Raw genomic sequence first — 875 nt, 5'->3', positions numbered from 1 at the left:
GTTATATCAAGATTAGAATAAATCATAGTGATTATTACTGATAATATTCCAAATGAACAAACTTTCATATGAAACATACTTGAAATAGTTGCGTTTCATGAAATAAAATGCCAATATGGAAAAAATAAATAAGAAAATAAAGATTTAACAAGCAGGTTATCAAATCCATAGAAAAAATCTAGAATGACAAAATAAATAAATAAGTAAATAAATAAATAAATAAATAAGTAAATAAATAAAAATAAATAAATAAGTAAATAAATAAATAAATAAATAAATAAATAAATAAATAAATAAATAAATAAATAGCATTTGCAATATCACTTATGCAATGCGGTTTATGCGCTCCTTCTCGCAATGCAGTGTCAATGAACTTGGGAGGGGAAAGCTGGCTTTGGTCATTTTTTTTTCAACCATATACATATCTTTAACAAGCAGTACAAATTTAACGAGAGAAATCAAAGAGGAAACAATGATAATTTGATGAACACGGAAAGTGCATAATTTAAATTTCCAAGCAAATTTTAATTCAGCAAAATGTTAGATAGAAAGACAAGTATGTCACTGGTTATTTCTTGAGTACAATTCTATAATAATACAAAATTTCTTTAAAAATATATATTTTAATAAGCAAGCTTTCACTAGCCAATGCTAGATTTATTGGACAACCGTGAAAATAAGCCACTGAATGTCACCACTTCTGTTGTATAAGCGAGACACTACTTTATCAAAAGATATTAAGTACACTACTTTATCAAAGTCTTTATTAAGACGCTCTCTCTCTCTCTCTCTCTCTCTCTCTCTCTCTCTCTCTCTCTCTCAACGATTAGACACGTTCTCTCTCTCTCTCTCTCTCTCTCTCTCTCTCTCTCTCT

Source organism: Macrobrachium rosenbergii, chromosome 46 (genome assembly GCF_040412425.1).
Source record: "Macrobrachium rosenbergii isolate ZJJX-2024 chromosome 46, ASM4041242v1, whole genome shotgun sequence".
Taxonomy (NCBI): Eukaryota; Metazoa; Arthropoda; class Malacostraca; order Decapoda; family Palaemonidae; genus Macrobrachium; species Macrobrachium rosenbergii.
The sequence above is the reverse complement of the archived record's forward strand: the minus strand, read 5'-3'. Positions refer to the sequence as shown.